This window comes from Panulirus ornatus, chromosome 55, assembly GCF_036320965.1.
Source record: "Panulirus ornatus isolate Po-2019 chromosome 55, ASM3632096v1, whole genome shotgun sequence".
Lineage (NCBI taxonomy): Eukaryota > Metazoa > Arthropoda > Malacostraca > Decapoda > Palinuridae > Panulirus > Panulirus ornatus.
The window spans coordinates 25,949,733-25,970,868 of NC_092278.1; the positions used below are offsets into that span (position 1 = coordinate 25,949,733).

Consider the following 21,136-nt stretch of genomic DNA (forward strand, 5'->3'; position numbering starts at 1 on the left):
GGTCTCCCTCTTCTCCTCGTTCCCTCCACCTCCGACACATATATCCTCTTGGTCAATCTTTCCTCACTCATTCTCTCCATGTGCCCAAACCACTTCAAAACACCCTCTTCTGCTCTCTCAACCACGCTCTTTTTATTTCCACACATCTCTCTTACCCTTACGTTACTTACTCGATCAAACCACCTCACACCACACATTGTCCTCAAACATCTCATTTCCAGCACATCCATCCTCCTACGCACAACTCTATCCATAGCCCACGCCTCGCAACCATACAACATTGTTGGAACTACTATTCCTTCAAACATACCCATTTTTGCTTTCCGGGATAATGTTCTCGACTTCCACACATTTTTCAAGGCTCCCAAAATTTTCGCCCCCTCCCCCACCCTATGATCCACTTCCGCTTCCATGGTTCCATCCGCTGACAGATCCACTCCCAGATATCTAAAACACTTCACTTCCTCCAGCCTCTCACCATTCAAACTCACCTCCCAATTGACTTGACCCTCAACCCTACTGTACCTAATAACCTTGCTCTTATTGACATTTACTCTTAACTTTCTTCTTCCACACACTTTACCAAACTCCGTCACCAGCTTCTGCAGTTTCTCACATGAATCCGCCACCAGCGCTGTATCATCAGCGAACAACAACTGACTCACTTCCCAAGCTCTCTCATCCCCAACAGACTTCATACTTGCCCCTCTTTCCAAAACTCTTGCATTTACCTCCCTAACAACCCCATCCATAAACAAATTAAACAACCATGGAGACATCACACACCCCTGCCGCAAACCTACATTCACTAAGAACCAATCACTTTCCTCTCTTCCTACACGTACACATGCCTTACATCCTCGATAAAAACTTTTCACTGCTTCTAACAACTTTCCTCCCACACCATATATTCTTAATACCTTCCACAGAGCATCTCTATCAACTCTATCATATGCCTTCTCCAGATCCATAAATGCTACATACAAATCCATTTGCTTTTCTAAGTATTTCTCACATACATTCTTCAAAGCAAACACCTGATCCACACATCCTCTACCACTTCTGAAACCACACTGCTCTTCCCCAATCTGATGCTCTGTACATGCCTTCACCCTCTCAATCAATACCCTCCCATATAATTTACCAGGAATACTCAACAAACTTATACCTCTGTAATTTGAGCACTCACTCTTATCCCCTTTGCCTTTGTACAATGGCACTATGCAAGCATTCCGCCAATCCTCAGGCACCTCACCATGAGTCATACATACATTAAATAACCTTACCAACCAGTCAACAATACAGTCACCCCCTTTTTTAATAAATTCCACTGCAATACCATCCAAACCTGCTGCCTTGCCGGCTTTCATCTTCCGCAAAGCTTTTACTACCTCTTCTCTGTTTACCAAATCATTTTCCCTAACCCTCTCACTTTGCACACCACCTCGACCCAAACACCCTATATCTGCCACTCTGTCATCAGACACATTCAACAAACCTTCAAAATACTCATTCCATCTCCTTCTCACATCACCACTACTTGTTATCACCTCCCCATTTACGCCCTTCACTGAAGTTCCCATTTGCTCCCTTGTCTTACGCACCCTATTTACCTCCTTCCAGAACATCTTTTTATTCTCCCTAAAATTTACTGATAGTCTCTCACCCCAACTCTCATTTGCCCTTTTTTTTCACCTCTTGCACCTTTCTCTTGACCTCCTGTCTCTTTCTTTTATACTTCTCCCACTCAATTGCATTTTTTCCCTGCAAAAATCGTCCAAATGCCTCTCTCTTCTCTTTCACTAATACTCTTACTTCTTCATCCCACCACTCACTACCCTTTCTAAACAGCCCACCTCCCACTCTTCTCATGCCACAAGCATCTTTTGCGCAATCCATCACTGATTCCCTAAATACATCCCATTCCTCCCCCACTCCCCTTACTTCCATTGTTCTCACCTTTTTCCATTCTGTACACAGTCTCTCCTGATACTTCTTCACACAGGTCTCCTTCCCAAGCTCACTTACTCTCACCACCTTCTTCACCCCACATTCACTCTTCTTTTCTGAAAAACCATATAATCTTCACCTTAGCCTCCACAAGATAATGATCAGACATCCCTCCAGTTGCACCTCTCAGCACATTGACATCCAGAAGTCTCTCTTTCGCACGCCTGTCCATTACACGTAATCCAATAACGCTCTCTGGCCATCTCTCCTACTTACATAAGTATACTTATGTATATCTCGCTTTTTAAACCAGGTATTCCCGATCATCAGTCCTTTTTCAGCACATAAATTACAAGCTCTTCACCATTTCCATTTAAACACTGATACACCCCATGCATACCAATTATTCCCTCAAATAAATACACATGTGCTAAAACAGCAGTAACCTCTATTTAAGCCAAATGATTACTGCAATGTAAACCAGGTGAAAAAAGACAAGTCAAATAAAGTTTGGATAAGAAAGGCTTCTAGTCTAACCTCAAGATAGCCTACCTGTTCAACACAGATGGACAAAAAGAGTAAACTAAGTGATATTTCAAAGTAAAGAGGTAATCAATGTTATTATTTTTTTGTTAGGGGAGGATGGTATCTGTGGTGAAAAAAAGTCTATGATTCTATAAAAAAGCATTGCAAAGGATCATGAGAAGTGTCTGTACATTATATTCAACAGTCTTTCGAAATACTCACTCCATCTCCTCACTTCACCACTACCTGTTACTAATTCCTCATTTGCCCCCTTTACCAATGTTCCATTTGTTTTCTTGTTTTTTGCACAGTATCAGCCTCCTTTCAAAGCATCTTACTCTCCCTGAAGTTTACTAATACTCATTTACCCCAACTCTCATTTGCCCTCTTTTTCAACCCCTGCACCTCCTTTATCTCATGCTTCTTTCTCTTCCACATCTCTCAGACATTTGCACTCCTCCCCTGTACATATCACCCACATACCTCCCTTTTCTGTTTCACTAACAACTTCACTGCATCATCCCACCACTCAATTTGTAATCTCCCTACCTCCCATATTAAGCATGCTACATGCCAGCACTGCTTCCTTAAATACCTCCATTACTCACCTACTACCCTGGCTTAATTTACATCACTTATGCCTTTTTGCTTTCAATCTCAGCTGATATTTTTCTGAGGCCCCTTTAGTCATGGTCAATGACTTTCACCACTTGTTCTCACCATGTTTCTTTTTTGTAAAAAAACTCTAAAAATCTTCACCTGAGCCTCCACAAGGTAAAGATAAGACACCCCAGCAGCTGGCCCTCGAAGCATATTTCATACTCAAAAGTCTTTCTTTTGCATGCCTGTCAATCATATTTTATTATTATTTTCCTTTGTCGCTGTCTACCGCTTAGCAAGGTAGCGCAAGGAAACAGACGAAAGAATGGCCCAACCCGCCCACATACACATGTATATACATACACATCCACACATGCAAATATCCCATACCTATACATCTCAAGTATACATATATATACACACACAGACATATTATATTTTACACATGTACATAATTCACATGTTTGCCTTTATTCATTCCCATCCCCACACCGCCACATATGAAATAACAACCCTTCCCCCTCATGTGCACGAGGTAGCGCTAGGAAAAGACAACAAAGGCCACATTCGTTCACACTCAGTCTCTAGCTGTCATGTATAATGCACTGAAACCACAGCTCCCTTTCCACATCCAGACCCCACAAAAACTTTCCATGGTTTACCCCAGACGCTTCACATGCCCTGGTTCAAATCCATTGACAGCACGTCGACCCTGGTATACACATCATTCTAATTCACTCTATTCCTTGCACGCCTTTCACCCTACTGCATGCTCAGGCCCCATCACTCAAAATCTTTTTCATTTACATCTTTCCACCTAAAATTTGGTCTCCCGCTTTTCCTCGTTCCCTCCACCTCTGACACATATATTCTCTCTGTCAATCTTTCCTCACTCATTCTCTCCATGTGACCAACCATTTCAAAACACCCTCTTCTTTTTCTCTCAACCACACTCTTTTTATTACCACACATCTCTCTTACCCTTTCTTTTACTTACTCGATCAAACCACCTCACACCACATATTGTCCTCAAACATCTCATTTCCAGCACATTCACACTCCTGCGCACAACTCTATCTATAGCCCACGCCTCGCAACCACATAACATTGTTGGAACCACTATTCCCTCAAACCTACCCATTTTTGCTTTCAAGATAATGTTCTCGACTTCCACACATTCTTCAACGCTAGCAGAACTTTCGCCTCTCCCCCACCCTATGATTCACTTCCGCTTCCATCCGCTCCTAAATCCACTCCCAGATATCTAAAACACTTCATTTCATCCAGTTTTTCTCCATTCAAAATTACCTCCCAATTGACTTGTCCCTCAACCCTACTGTACCTAATAACCTTGCTCTTATTCACATTTACTCTCAACTTTCTTCTTTCACACACTTTACTAAATTCAGTCACCAGCTTCTGCAGTTTCTCACACGAATCAGCCACCAGCACTGTATCATCAGCGAACAACAACTGACTCACTTCCCAAGCTCTCTCATCCACAACAGACAGCATACTTGCCCCTCTTTCCAAAACTCTTGCATTCACCTCCCAAACAACCCCATCCATAACAAATTAAACAATCATGGAGACATCACACACCCCTGCTGCAAACCTACATTCAATGAGAACCAATCACTTTCCTCTCTTCCTACACATACACAGCCTTACATCCTCGATAAATGCTTTTCACTGCTTCTAACAACTTGCCCCCCACACCATATTTTTCTTTATACCTTCCATACAGCATCTCTATCAACTCTATCATATGCCTTCTCCAGATCTATAAATGCTACATACAAATCCATCTGCTTTTCTAAGTATTTCTCACATACATTCTTCAAAGCAAACACCTGATCCACACATCCTCTACCACTTCTGAAACCACAATGATCTTCCCCAATCTGATGCTCTGTACATGCCTTCACCCTCTCAATCAATACCTTCCCATATAATTTACCAGGAATACTCAACAAACTTATACCTCTGTAATTTGAGCACTCACTTTTATCCCCTTTGCCTTTGTACAATGGCACTATGCAAGCATTCCTCCAATCCTCAGGCACTTCACTATGAGTCATACATACATTAAATAACCTTACCCAAACCCGTCAACAATACAGTCACCCCCTATTTTAATAAATTCCACTTCAATACCATCCAAACCTGGGTGCCTAGCCGGCTTTCATCTTCTGCAAAGCTTTTATACCTCTTCTCTGTTTACCAAATCATTCTCCCTAACCCTCTCACTTTGCACACCACCTCGACCAAAACACCCTATATCTGCCACTCTAACATCAAAACACATTCAACAGACCTTCAAAATACTCACTCTATCCCCTTCTCACATTACCACTACTTGTTATCACCTCCCCATTATCCCCCTTAACTGAAGTCCCCATTTGTTCCCTTGTCTTACGCACTTTATTCACCTCCTTCCAAAAATCTTTTTTTTTTTTTTTTTTTTTTTATACTTTGTCGCTGTCTCCGCGTTTGCGAGGTAGCGCAAGGAAACATACGAAAGAAATGGCCCAACCCCCCCCCATTACATGTACATACACACGTCCACACACACAAATATACATACCTACACAGCTTTCCATGGTTTACCCCGGACGCTTCACATGCCTTGATTCAATCCACTGACAGCACGTCAACCCCTGTATACCACATCGCTCCATTTCACTCTATTCCTTGCCTCCTTTCACCCTCCTGCATGTTCAGGCCCCCATCACACAAAATTCTTTTTCACTCCATCTTTCCACCTCCAATTTGGTCTCCCTCTTCTCCTCGTTCCCTCCACCTCCGACAATATATCCTCTTGGTCAATCTTTCCTCACTCATTCTCTCCATGTGCCCAAACCACTTCAAAACACCCTCTTCTGCTCTCTCAACCACGCTCTTTTTATTTCCACACATCTCTCTTACCCTTACGTTACTTACTCGATCAAACCACCTCACACCACACATTGTCCTCAAACATCTCATTTCCAGCACATCCATCCTCCTACGCACAACTCTATCCATAGCCCACGCCTCGCAACCATACAACATTGTTGGAACTACTATTCCTTCAAACATACCCATTTTTGCTTTCCGGGATAATGTTCTCGACTTCCACACATTTTTCAAGGCTCCCAAAATTTTCGCCCCCTCCCCCACCCTATGATCCACTTCCGCTTCCATGGTTCCATCCGCTGACAGATCCACTCCCAGATATCTAAAACACTTCACTTCCTCCAGCCTCTCACCATTCAAACTCACCTCCCAATTGACTTGACCCTCAACCCTACTGTACCTAATAACCTTGCTCTTATTGACATTTACTCTTAACTTTCTTCTTCCACACACTTTACCAAACTCCGTCACCAGCTTCTGCAGTTTCTCACATGAATCCGCCACCAGCGCTGTATCATCAGCGAACAACAACTGACTCACTTCCCAAGCTCTCTCATCCCCAACAGACTTCATACTTGCCCCTCTTTCCAAAACTCTTGCATTTACCTCCCTAACAACCCCATCCATAAACAAATTAAACAACCATGGAGACATCACACACCCCTGCCGCAAACCTACATTCACTAAGAACCAATCACTTTCCTCTCTTCCTACACGTACACATGCCTTACATCCTCGATAAAAACTTTTCACTGCTTCTAACAACTTTCCTCCCACACCATATATTCTTAATACCTTCCACAGAGCATCTCTATCAACTCTATCATATGCCTTCTCCAGATCCATAAATGCTACATACAAATCCATTTGCTTTTCTAAGTATTTCTCACATACATTCTTCAAAGCAAACACCTGATCCACACATCCTCTACCACTTCTGAAACCACACTGCTCTTCCCCAATCTGATGCTCTGTACATGCCTTCACCCTCTCAATCAATACCCTCCCATATAATTTACCAGGAATACTCAACAAACTTATACCTCTGTAATTTGAGCACTCACTCTTATCCCCTTTGCCTTTGTACAATGGCACTATGCAAGCATTCCGCCAATCCTCAGGCACCTCACCATGAGTCATACATACATTAAATAACCTTACCAACCAGTCAACAATACAGTCACCCCCTTTTTTAATAAATTCCACTGCAATACCATCCAAACCTGCTGCCTTGCCGGCTTTCATCTTCCGCAAAGCTTTTACTACCTCTTCTCTGTTTACCAAATCATTTTCCCTAACCCTCTCACTTTGCACACCACCTCGACCCAAACACCCTATATCTGCCACTCTGTCATCAGACACATTCAACAAACCTTCAAAATACTCATTCCATCTCCTTCTCACATCACCACTACTTGTTATCACCTCCCCATTTACGCCCTTCACTGAAGTTCCCATTTGCTCCCTTGTCTTACGCACCCTATTTACCTCCTTCCAGAACATCTTTTTATTCTCCCTAAAATTTACTGATAGTCTCTCACCCCAACTCTCATTTGCCCTTTTTTTCACCTCTTGCACCTTTCTCTTGACCTCCTGTCTCTTTCTTTTATACTTCTCCCACTCAATTGCATTTTTTCCCTGCAAAAATCGTCCAAATGCCTCTCTCTTCTCTTTCACTAATACTCTTACTTCTTCATCCCACCACTCACTACCCTTTCTAAACAGCCCACCTCCCACTCTTCTCATGCCACAAGCATCTTTTGCGCAATCCATCACTGATTCCCTAAATACATCCCATTCCTCCCCCACTCCCCTTACTTCCATTGTTCTCACCTTTTTCCATTCTGTACACAGTCTCTCCTGATACTTCTTCACACAGGTCTCCTTCCCAAGCTCACTTACTCTCACCACCTTCTTCACCCCAACATTCACTCTTCTTTTCTGAAAACCCATACTAATCTTCACCTTAGCCTCCACAAGATAATGATCAGACATCCCTCCAGTTGCACCTCTCAGCACATTGACATCCAGAAGTCTCTCTTTCGCACGCCTGTCCATTAACACGTAATCCAATAACGCTCTCTGGCCATCTCTCCTACTTACATAAGTATACTTATGTATATCTCGCTTTTTAAACCAGGTATTCCCGATCATCAGTCCTTTTTCAGCACATAAATCTACAAGCTCTTCACCATTTCCATTTACAACACTGAACACCCCATGCATACCAATTATTCCCTCAAATAAATACACATGTGCTAAAACAGCAGTAACCTCTATTTAAGCCAAATGATTACTGCAATGTAAACCAGGTGAAAAAAGACAAGTCAAATAAAGTTAGGATAAGAAAGGCTTCTAGTCTAACCTCAAGATAGCCTACCTGTTCAACACAGATGGACAAAAAGAGTAAACTAAGTGATATTTCAAAGTAAAGAGGTAATCAATGTTATTATTTTTTTGTTAGGGGGAGGATGGTATCTGTGGTGAAAAAAAGTCTATGATTCTATAAAAAAGCATTGCAAAGGATCATGAGAAGTGTCTGTACATATATATTCAACAGTCTTTCGAAATACTCACTCCATCTCCTCACTTCACCACTACCTGTTACTAATTCCTCATTTGCCCCCTTTACCAATGTTCCCATTTGTTTTCTTGTTTTTTGCACAGTATCAGCCTCCTTTCAAAGCATCTTACTCTCCCTGAAGTTTACTAATACTCATTTACCCCAACTCTCATTTGCCCTCTTTTTCAACCCCTGCACCTCCTTTATCTCATGCTTCTTTCTCTTCCACATCTCTCAGACATTTGCACTCCTCCCCTGTACATATCACCCACATACCTCCCTTTTCTGTTTCACTAACAACTTCACTGCATCATCCCACCACTCAATTTGTAATCTGCCTACCTCCCATATTAAGCATGCTACATGCCAGCACTGCTTCCTTAAATACCTCCCATTACTCACCTACTACCCTGGCTTAATTTACACTCACTTATGCCTTTTTGCTTTCAATCTCAGCTGATATTTCTTCTGAGGACCCTATTCATGGTCAATGACTTTCACCACTCTGTTCTCACCATGTTTCTTTTTTGTAAAAAACTCTAAAAATCTTCACCTGAGCCTCCACAAGGTAAAGATAAGACATCCCAGCAGCTGCCCCTCGAAGCATATTTCATACTCAAAAGTCTTTCTTTTGCATGCCTGTCAATCATATTTTATTATTATTTTCCTTTGTCGCTGTCTACCGCATTAGCAAGGTAGCGCAAGGAAACAGACGAAAGAATGGCCCAACCCGCCCACATACACATGTATATACATACACATCCACACATGCAAATATACATACCTATACATCTCAACGTATACATATATATACACACACAGACATATTCATATATACACATGTACATAATTCACACTGTTTGCCTTTATTCATTCCCATCGCCACCCCGCCACATATGAAATAACAACCCTTCCCCCCTCATGTGCACGAGGTAGCGCTAGGAAAAGACAACAAAGGCCACATTCGTTCACACTCAGTCTCTAGCTGTCATGTATAATGCACTGAAACCACAGCTCCCTTTCCACATCCAGACCCCACAAAACTTTCCATGGTTTACCCCAGACGCTTCACATGCCCTGGTTCAATCCATTGACAGCACGTCGACCCTGGTATACCACATCATTCTAATTCACTCTATTCCTTGCACGCCTTTCACCCTACTGCATGCTCAGGCCCCCATCACTCAAAATCTTTTTCACTACATCTTTCCACCTAAAATTTGGTCTCCCGCTTTTCCTCGTTCCCTCCACCTCTGACACATATATTCTCTCTGTCAATCTTTCCTCACTCATTCTCTCCATGTGACCAACCATTTCAAAACACCCTCTTCTATTCTCTCAACCACACTCTTTTTATTACCACACATCTCTCTTACCCTTTCATTACTTACTCGATCAAACCACCTCACACCACATATTGTCCTCAAACATCTCATTTCCAGCACATTCACACTCCTGCGCACAACTCTATCTATAGCCCACGCCTCGCAACCACATAACATTGTTGGAACCACTATTCCCTCAAACCTACCCATTTTTGCTTTCCAAGATAATGTTCTCGACTTCCACACATTCTTCAACGCTAGCAGAACTTTCGCCCTCTCCCCCACCCTATGATTCACTTCCGCTTCCATCCGCTCCTAAATCCACTCCCAGATATCTAAAACACTTCATTTCATCCAGTTTTTCTCCATTCAAAATTACCTCCCAATTGACTTGTCCCTCAACCCTACTGTACCTAATAACCTTGCTCTTATTCACATTTACTCTCAACTTTCTTCTTTCACACACTTTACTAAATTCAGTCACCAGCTTCTGCAGTTTCTCACACGAATCAGCCACCAGCACTGTATCATCAGCGAACAACAACTGACTCACTTCCCAAGCTCTCTCATCCACAACAGACAGCATACTTGCCCCTCTTTCCAAAACTCTTGCATTCACCTCCCAAACAACCCCATCCATAAACAAATTAAACAATCATGGAGACATCACACACCCCTGCTGCAAACCTACATTCAATGAGAACCAATCACTTTCCTCTCTTCCTACACATACACAAGCCTTACATCCTCGATAAATGCTTTTCACTGCTTCTAACAACTTGCCCCCCCACACCATATATTCTTTATACCTTCCATACAGCATCTCTATCAACTCTATCATATGCCTTCTCCAGATCTATAAATGCTACATACAAATCCATCTGCTTTTCTAAGTATTTCTCACATACATTCTTCAAAGCAAACACCTGATCCACACATCCTCTACCACTTCTGAAACCACAATGATCTTCCCCAATCTGATGCTCTGTACATGCCTTCACCCTCTCAATCAATACCTTCCCATATAATTTACCAGGAATACTCAACAAACTTATACCTCTGTAATTTGAGCACTCACTTTTATCCCCTTTGCCTTTGTACAATGGCACTATGCAAGCATTCCTCCAATCCTCAGGCACCTCACTATGAGTCATACATACATTAAATAACCTTACCAACCAGTCAACAATACAGTCACCCCCTATTTTAATAAATTCCACTTCAATACCATCCAAACCTGCTGCCTAGCCGGCTTTCATCTTCTGCAAAGCTTTTACTACCTCTTCTCTGTTTACCAAATCATTCTCCCTAACCCTCTCACTTTGCACACCACCTCGACCAAAACACCCTATATCTGCCACTCTAACATCAAACACATTCAACAGACCTTCAAAATACTCACTCTATCCCCTTCTCACATTACCACTACTTGTTATCACCTCCCCATTATCCCCCTTAACTGAAGTCCCCATTTGTTCCCTTGTCTTACGCACTTTATTCACCTCCTTCCAAAACATCTTCTTTTTTTTTTTTTTTTTTTTTTATACTTTGTCGCTGTCTCCCGCGTTTGCGAGGTAGCGCAAGGAAACATACGAAAGAAATGGCCCAACCCCCCCCCATACACATGTACATACACACGTCCACACACACAAATATACATACCTACACAGCTTTCCATGGTTTACCCCGACGCTTCACATGCCTTGATTCAATCCACTGACAGCACGTCAACCCCTGTATACCACATCGCTCCAATTCACTCTATTCCTTGCCCTCCTTTCACCCTCCTGCATGTTCAGGCCCCGATCACACAAAATCTTTTTCACTCCATCTATCCACCTCCAATTTGGTCTCCCTCTTCTCCTCGTTCCCTCCACCTCCGACACATATATCCTCTTGGTCAATCTTTCCTCACTCATTCTCTCCATGTGCCCAAACCATTTTAAAACACCCTCTTCTGCTCTCTCAACCACGCTCTTTTTATTTCCACACATCTCTCTTACCCTTACGTTACTTACTCGATCAAACCACCTCACACCACACATTGTCCTCAAACATCTCATTTCCAGCACATCCATCCTCCTGCGCACAACTCTATCCATAGCCCACGCCTCGCAACCATACAACATTGTTGGAACTACTATTCCTTCAAACATACCCATTTTTGCTTTCCGGGATAATGTTCTCGACTTCCACACATTTTTCAAGGCTCCCAAAATTTTCGCCCCCTCCCCCACCCTATGATCCACTTCCGCTTCCATGGTTCCATCCGCTGACAGATCCACTCCCAGATATCTAAAACACTTCACTTCCTCCAGTTTTTCACCATTCAAACTCACCTCCCAATTGACTTGACCCTCAACCCTACTGTACCTAATAACCTTGCTCTTATTCACATTTACTCTTAACTTTCTTCTTCCACACACTTTACCAAACTCCGTCACCAGCTTCTGCAGTTTCTCACATGAATCCGCCACCAGCGCTGTATCATCAGCGAACAACAACTGACTCACTTCCCAAGCTCTCTCATCCCCAACAGACTTCATACTTGCCCCTCTTTCCAAGACTCTTGCATTTACCTCCCTAACAACCCCATCCATAAACAAATTAAACAACCATGGAGACATCACACACCCCTGCCGCAAACCTACATTCACTGAGAACCAATCACTTTCCTCTCTTCCTACACGTACACATGCCTTACATCCTCGATAAAAACTTTTCACTGCTTCTAACAACTTGCCTCCCACACCATATATTCTTAATACCTTCCACAGAGCATCTCTATCAACTCTATCATATGCCTTCTCCAGATCCATAAATGCTACATACAAATCCATTTGCTTTTCTAAGTATTTCTCACATACATTCTTCAAAGCAAACACCTGATCCACACATCCTCTACCACTTCTGAAACATCTTCTTATCCTCCCTAAAATTTAATGATACTCTCTCACCCCAACTCTCATTTGCCCTCTTTTTCACCTCTTGCACCTTTCTCTTGACCTCCTTGCTCTTTCTTTTATACATCTCCCACTCATTTGCATTATTTCCCTGCAAAAATCATCCAAATGCCTCTCTATTCTCTTTCACTAATAAAAAAAATCTAACCTCTTCATCCTACCACTCGCTCACTACCCTTTCTATTCTGCCCACCTCCCACGCTTCTCATGCCACAAGCATCTTTTGTGCAAGCCATCACTGCTTCCCTAAATACATCCCATTCCTCCCCCACTCCCCTTACCTCCTTTGTTCACACCTTTTTCCATTCTGTACTCAGTCCCTCCTGGTACTTCCTCACACAAGTCTCCTTCCCAAGCTTACTTACTCTCACCGCTCTTTTCACCCCAACATTCTCTCTTCTTTTCTGAAAACCCTTACAAATCTTCACCTTCGCCTCCATAAGATAATGATCAGACATCCCTCCAGTTGCACCTCTCAGCACATCAACATCCAAAAGTCTCTCTTTCACGTGCCTATCAATTAACACGTAATCCAATAACGCTCTCTGGCCATCTCTCCTACTTACATACATATACTTATGTATATATCTCTTCTTAAACGAGGTATTCCCAATCACCAGTCACTTTTTCAGCACATAAATCTACAAGCTCTTCACAATTTCCATTTACAACACTGAACAGCCCATGTACATCAATTATTCCCTCAACTGCCACATTACTCACCTTTGCATTCAAATCACCCATCACTATAACCCGGTCTCATGCATCAAAACTACTAACACACTCACTCAGCTGCTCCCAAAACGCTTGCCTCTCATGATCTTTCTTCTCATGCCCAGGTGCATATGCACCAATAATCACCCATCTCTCTCCATCAACTTTCAGTTTTACCCATATCAATCTAGAGTTTACTTTCTTACACTCAATTACATACTCCCACTACTCCTGTTTCAGGAGTAGTGCTACTCCTTCCCTTGCTCTTGTCCTCTCACTAACCCCTGACTTTACTCCCAAGACATTCCCAAACTACTCTTCCCCTTTACCCTTGAGCTTGATTTCACTCAGAGCCAAAACATCCCAGTTCCTTCCCTCAAACATACTACCTATCTCTCCTTTTTTCTCATCTTGGTTACATCCACACACATTTAGACACTCCAATCTGAGCCTTCGAAGAGGATGAGCACTCCCCGCGGGACTCCTTCTTCTGTTTCCCCTTTTAGAAAGTTAAAATACAAGGAGGGGAAGGTTTCCAGCCTCCGCTCCCGTCCCCTTTAGTTGCCTTCTACGACACGTGAGGAATGCGTGGGAAGTATTCTTTCTCCCCATCCCCTACCCAAAAATGCCTGGAGACTCTTTCCTCCTCATCTTCTTATACTTATGAATCTCCTCTCTTCAAACCAATCATTTTTCTGTGCACAACTTCGTAAACTGTTCACATTTTCCATTCATAATGATGAACATCCCATTCCCCCAATTATATCAACAACTGCCACATTACTCACTTTTAATTTAATATCCCATCACTAATATGTGGTCTATTGCATTACAACTGTTAATACACTCACTTAGCTGCTCTTCTCAAGGCCAGTTCCATTAGCAATAATAATCACCCATCTCTAACAACCCATATTCATTTTTACCCACATTAGTCCGGAGCTCACTTCCTTACACTCTGTCACACACCCACAACCTCTACTACAGCAGAAGTGCAACCCTTTCCTTAATTATTGCCCTCTCACCAACCCCCAACTTTACTCTTATGACATTTCCAAACTATTCTTCTCCTTTACCCTTAAACATTATTTCACTCAGAGACAGAAAATTCCAGGTTTTTTCCTCAAAAATACTACCTATCTCTCCTTTCTTCTCACCTTTGTTACATCTACACATATTTAGATACCCCAACCAGAGCCTTCAAGGAGAACGAGCACTCCTTGCTTGGCTCCTTCTGTTCTATTTTTTAGAAATGTAAATAAAAGGGGGGTTACAGCCCCGTTTCCATCCACTTTAGTCAACTTCTACGACACACTTGGGAATACAGAGGTAGAATTCTCCCTCCCCTACCCCTGCGGTTTCAGTGCATTACACATGACAGTTAGAGACTGAGTGTGAACAAATGTGGCCTTTTTTGTCTGTTTTCCTGGCGGTACCTCGTAAAAGCAGGGAGAAGTAATGCTCTTTCCTGTGGGACAAGGTAGCACCAGGAAAGGATGAAGGCAAGCAGGTACGAAAATGTGCACCTGCATATACATATATGTCTATGTATGTGTGTACACATATGTATGTGCTGATATGTATATATGTTTCTGTGTATGGTCAGTTATGTATATATATGTGCCTATGAGTGGATGGGCCATTCTTTGTCTGTTCCCTGGTGCTACCAGACTGAAGTGGGAATAGCGTTCAAGTAAAATGATACAGCACTGGTGGCTGATTTGGGTGAGAAACTGCAGAAGCTGGTGACTGAGTTAGGTACAGTGTGTGAAAGAAGAAAGCTGACAGTAAATGTGAATAAGAACAAGGTTATTAGCAGTAGGGTTTAGGTACAAGTCAATTGGGAGGTAAGTTTGAATGGAGAAAAACTGGAAGAAGTGAAGTGTTTTAGATATCTGGGAGTGGATTTGGCAGCAGATGGAACCATGGAAGCAGAAGTGAATCATAGGGTGGGGGAGGGGGCAAAAGTTCAGGGAGTGTTGAAAAATGTGTGGGAGGCGTGGGCTATAGATAGAGTTGTGAGGAGGAGGGCGGCTGTGCTGGAAATGAGATGTTTAAGGACAATATGTGGTGTGAGGTGGTTTGATCGAGTAAGTAATAATAGGGTAAGAGAGATGCATGGTAATAAAAAGAGTGTGGTTTAGAGAGCAGAAGAGGGTGTTTTGAAATGGTTTGGTCACATGGAGAGAATGAGTGAGGAAAGATTGACAAAGAGGATATATGTGACAGAGGTGGAGGGAACGAGAATTGGGAGACCAAATTGGAGGTGGAAAGATGGAGTGAAAAAGATTTTGAGTGATCAGGGCCTGAACATGCAGGAGGGTGAAAGGCGTGCAAGGAATAGAGTGACTTGGAATGATGTGGTATACCAGGGTCGAAGTGCTATCAATGGATTGAACCAGGGCATGTGAGGCGTCTGGGGTAAACCATGGAAAGTTTTGTGGGGCCTGAATGTGAAAAGGGAGCTGTGGTTTTGGTACATTATACATGACAGCTAGAGACTGACTGTGAATGAATCTGGCCTTTGTTGTCTTTTCTTAGTGCTACCTTGCACACATGCGGGGGGAGGGGGTTGTCATTTCATGTGTGGCAGGGTGGAGACGGGAATGAATAAGGGCAGACAGTATGAATTATGTACATGAGTATACATGTATATGTCTGTGGGTGTATATATATGTATAAGTTGGGATCTATAAGTATGTCTATGTGCATGTGTGGACATGTATGTATAAACATGTGTATGCAGGTGGGTTGGGCCATTCTTTCGTCTGTTTCCTTGTGCTACGTTGCTAACGCGGGAGACAGTGACAAAGTATAATATATATATATAGATAAATAAGAGTTTTGCAAGAGTTTTGGAAAGAGGGGCAAGTATGAAGTCTGTTGGGGATGAGAGAGCTTGGGAAGTGAGTCAGTTGTTGTTCGCTGATGATACAGCACTGGTGGCTGATTCATGTGAGAAACTACAGAAACTGGTGACTGAGTTTGGTAAAGTGTGTGAAAGAAGAAAGTTAAGAGTAAATGTGAATAAGAGCAAGGTTATTAGGTACAGTAGGGTTGAGGGTCAAGTCAAATGGGAGGTGTTTGAATGGAGAAAAACTGGAGGAAGTGAAGTGTTTTAGATATCTGGGAGTGGATCTGGCAGCGGATGGAACCATGGAAGCGGAAGTGGATCATAGGGTGGGGGAGGGGGCGAAAATTCTGGGAGCCTTGAAGAATGTGTGGAAGTCGAGAACATTATCTCGGAAAGCAAAAATGGGTATGTTTGAAGGAATAGTGGTTCCAACAATGTTGTATGGTTGCGAGGCGTGGACTATGGATAGAGTTGTGCGCAGGAGGATAGATGTGCTGGAAATGAGATGTTTGAGGACAATGTGTGGTGTGAGGTGGTTTGATCGAGTAAGTAACGTAAGGGTAAGAGAGATGTGTGGAAATAAAAAGAGAGTGGTTGAGAGAGCAGAAGAGGGTGTTTTGAAATGGTTTGGTCACATGGAGAGAATGAGTGAGGAAAGATTGACCAAGAGGATATATGTGTCGGAGGTGGAGGGAACGAGGAGAAGAGGGAGACCAAATTGGAGGTGGAAAGATGGAGTGAAAAAGATTTTGTGTGATCGGGGCCTGAACATGCAGGACGGTGAAAGGAGGGCAAGGAATAGAGTGAATTGGAGCGATGTGGTATACCGGGGTTGACGTGCTGTCAGTGGATTGAATCAAGGCATGTGAAGCGTCTGGGGTAAACCATGGAAAGCTGTGTAGGTATGTATATTTGCGTGTGTGGACGTATGTATATACATGTGTATGGGGGTGGGTTGGGCCATTTCTTTCGTCTGTTTCCTTGCGCTACCTCGCAAACGTGGGAGACAAAAAAAAAAAAAAAAAAAAAAAGATAAATATATATATGCTGTGCTACCTCGCAAATGCGGGAGACAGCGGAAAAAAAAAAAAAAAATGCTTGTGGCATGAGAAGTGTGAGAGATGGGAAGATTAGAAAGGGTGGTGAGTGGTGGGATGAAGAAGTAAGATCATTAGTGAAAGAGCAGAGAGAGGCATTTGGACGATTTTTGCAGGGAAATAATGCAAATGCCTGGGAAATGTATAAAAGAAAGAGGCAGGAGGTCAAGAGAAAATTGCAAGAGGTGAAAAAAAGGGCAAATGAGAGTTGGGGTGAGAGAGTATCATTAAATTTTAGGGAGAATAAGAAGATGTTTTGGAAGGAGGTAATTAAAGTGTGTAAGACAAGGGAACAAATGGGAACTTCAGTGAAGGGGGATTATGGAGAGGTGATAACAAGTAGCGGTGATGTGAAAAGGAGATGGAGTGAGTATTTTGAAGGTTTGTTGAATGTGTTTGATGATAGAGTGGCAGATATAGGGTGTTTTGGTCGAGGTGGTGTGCAAAGTTAGAGGGTTAGGGAAAATGATTTGGCAAACAGAGAAGAGGTAGTAAAAGCTTTGCAGAAGATGAAAGCCAGCAAGGCAGTGGGTTTGGATGGTATTGCAGTGGAATTTATTAAAAAATGGGGTGACTGTAATGTTGACTGGTTTGGTAAGGTTATTTAATATATGTATGACTCATGGTGAGGTGCCTGAGGATTGGCGGAATGCTTGCATAGTGCCATTGCACAAAGGCAAAGGGGATAAAAGTGAGTGCTCAAATTGAAGAGGTATAAATTTGTTGAGCATTCTTGGTAAATTATATGGGAGGGTATTGATTGAGAGGGTGAAGGCATGTACAGAGCATCAGATTGGGGAAGAGCAGTGTGGTTTCAGAAGTGGTAGAGGATGTGTGGATCAGGTGTTTGCCCTGAAGAATGTATATGAGAAATACTTAGAAAAACAAATGGATTTGTATGTAGCATTTATGGATCTGGAGAAGGCATATGATAGAGTTCATAGAGATGCTCTGTGGAAGGTTTTAAGAATGTAGGGTTTGGGAGGCAAGTTGTTAGAAGCAGTGAAAAGTCTTTATCGAGGATGTAAGGCATGTGTACGTGTAGGAAGAGAGGAAAGTGATTGGTTTTCAGTGAATGTAGGTTTGCGGCAGGGGTGTGTGATGTCTCCATGGTTGTTTAATTTGTTTATGGATGGGGTTGTTAGGGAGGTAAATGCAAGAGTTTTGGAAAGAGGGGCAAGTATGCAGTCTGTTGTGGATGAGAGAGCTTGGGAAGTGAGTCAGTTGTTGTTCACTGATGATACAGCACTGGTGGCTGATTCATGTAAGAAACTGCAGAAGCTGGTGACTGAGTTTGGTAAAGTGTGTGAAAGAAGAAAGTTTAGAGTAAATGTGAATAAGGGCAAGGTTATTGGGTACAGTAGGGTTGAGGGTCAAGTCAATTGGGAGGTAAGTTTGAATGGAGAAAAACTGGAGGAAGTAAAGTGTTTTAGATATCTGGGAGTGGATTTGGCAGCGGATGTAACCATGGAAGTGGAAGTGAATCATACGGTGGGGGAGGGGGCGAAAATTCTGGGAGCATTGAAGAATGTTTGGAAGTCGAGAACATTATCTCGGAAAGCAAAAATGGGTATGTTTGAAGGAATAGTGGTTCCAACAATGTTGTATGGTTGCGAGGTGTGGGCTATGGATAGAGTTGTGCGCAAGAGGGTGGATGTGCTGGAAATGAGATGTTTGAGGACAATGTGTGGTGTGAGGTGGTTTGATCGAGTAAGTAATGTAAGGGTAAGAGAGATGTGTGGAAATAAAAAGAGTGTGGTTGAGAGAGCAGAAGAGGGTGTTTTGAAATGGTTTGGTCACATGGAGAGAATGAGAGAGGAAAGATTGACCAAGAGGATATATGTGTCAGAGGTGGAGGGAACGAGGAAAAATGGGAGACCAAATTTTAGGTGGAAAGATGGAGTGAAAAAGATTTTGAGTGATCGGGGCCTGAACATGCAGGAGGAAGAAAGGCGTGCAAGGAATAGAGTGAATTGGAAGATGTGGTATACCGGGGTCGACGTGCTGTCAATGGATTGAACCAGGGCATGTGAAGCGTCTGGGGTAAACCATGGAAAGTTGTGTGGGGCCTGGATGTGGAAAGGGAGCTGTGGTTTCGGTGCATTATTACATGACAGCTAGAGACTCAATGTGAACGAATGGGGCCTTTGTTGTCTCTTCCTAGCGCTACCTCGCACACATTAGGGGGGAGGGGGTTGTTATTCCATGTGTGGCGGGGTGGCAATGGGAACAAATAAAGGCAGACAGTATGAATTATGTACATGTGTATATATGTATATGTCTGTGTGTGTATATATATGTGCACATTGAGATGTATAGGTATGTATATTTGCGTGTGTGGACGTGTATGTATAAACATGTGTATGTGGGTGGATTGGGCCATTCTTTCGTCTGTTTCCTTGTGCTACCTCGCTAATGCGGGAGACAGCGACAAAGCAAAATAAATAGATAAAATATATATAGGAAAAGACAACAAAGGCCACATTCTTTCACGCTCAGTCTCTTGCTGTCATGTACAATGCTCCGAAACCACAGCTCCCTTTCCACATCCAGGCCCCACAAAACTCCATGGTTTACCCCGGACACTTCACATGCCCTGGTTCAATCCACTGACAGCATATCCACCCCAGTATATCACATCGTTCCATTTCACTCTATTCCTTGCATGCCTTTGAACCTCCTGTATGTTCACGCTCTGATCGCTCAAAATCTTTTTGATGCCATCCTTTCACCTAAAATTTGGTCTCCCTCTTCTCATTCCCTCCACCTCTGACACAAATATCCTCTTTGTCAATCTTTCCTAACTCATTCTCTCCATGTGACCAAACCATTTCAATACACCCTCTTCTGCTCTCTCAACCACACTCCTTTTATCACCACACATCTCTCTTACCCTTTCATTACTTAATCAAACCACTTCACACCACATATTGTCCTCACACCTCATTTCCAGCACATCCACCCTCCTCCGCACAACCCTATCTGTAGCCCATGCCTCGCAACCATATAACATTGTTGGAACCACTATTCCTTCAAACATACTCATTTTTCATTTCCGAGAAAATGTTCTCGCCTTCCACACAATCTTCAACGCTCCCAGAACCTTTGCCCCCTCCCCCATCTTGTGACTCACTTCCACTTCCATGGTTCCACCCGCTGCCAAATCCACTCCAAGATGATATCTAAAACACTTTACGTCCTCCAGTTTTTCTTCATTCAAACTTACCTCCTAATTAACTTGTCCCTCAACCCTACAGAACCTTATAACCTTGCTCTTATTCACATTTACTCTTAACTTTCTTCCTTCATACACTTTACCAAACTCAGTCATTAACTTCTGCAGTTTCTCATCCAAATCAGCCACCAGCGCTGTATCATCAGCGAACAACAACTGACCTTTCATCCACAACAGACTGCATACTTGCCCCTCTCTCCAAAACTCTCGCATTCACCTCCCTAAAATCCTCGTCCATAAACAAATTAAACAACCAGGGAGACATCATGCACCCCTGCCGCAAACCGACATTCACTGGGAACCAATCACTTTCCTCTCTTCCAACTCATACACACGCCTTACATCCTTGATAAAAACTTTTCACCTTCTAGCAACTTACCTCCCACACCATGTACTTTTCCACAAAGTATCT

The 21,136-nt window shown here is 42.8% G+C and overlaps 1 protein-coding gene across 2 annotated transcripts in view; it reads right to left on the reverse strand.

Moving 5' to 3' along the window:
- The window catches only part of LOC139765616 (HMG box-containing protein 4), an 80,990-nt gene that overhangs the window by 30,591 nt on the left and 29,263 nt on the right, over nt 1-21,136 (reverse strand). The window lies entirely within an intron of this gene.